The sequence below is a fragment of the Penaeus monodon genome, chromosome 19 (genome assembly GCF_015228065.2).
Source record: "Penaeus monodon isolate SGIC_2016 chromosome 19, NSTDA_Pmon_1, whole genome shotgun sequence".
Lineage (NCBI taxonomy): Eukaryota > Metazoa > Arthropoda > Malacostraca > Decapoda > Penaeidae > Penaeus > Penaeus monodon.
Genome location: NC_051404.1, coordinates 14,619,647 through 14,619,882, shown reverse-complemented (window position 1 = coordinate 14,619,882; position 236 = coordinate 14,619,647). Strand labels below are relative to the sequence as shown.

General features: G+C 36.4%; 1 protein-coding gene across 1 annotated transcript in view; it reads left to right on the top strand.

Annotated features, from left to right (window-relative positions):
* Positions 1–236, top strand: part of LOC119585338 (endoplasmic reticulum aminopeptidase 1-like) — a 35,059-nt gene that overhangs the window by 30,463 nt on the left and 4,360 nt on the right. The window lies entirely within an intron of this gene.

Sequence of the window (236 nt, the reverse complement as noted above, 5' to 3'; positions counted from 1 at the left end):
TAACTTTTTTCAATGTACCAATTTGTAAGAATTTAAGGGTTAGACTATCAGAGATACTGTCTTTGCAAGGTAAAGTTGCAGGATGTCATCTTGTTCTTGACAAATTGCATTTGCGAAATGGACGCTGTGGCACCCTTTAATCTCTTCAAGTGACGTAGAAGATTTGTGAGGAATTGTGTTTTTTGAAGTAACTCCTGTAAAGAGCAGAAAGTCTGATGCATTTTGTCAACCTTGTA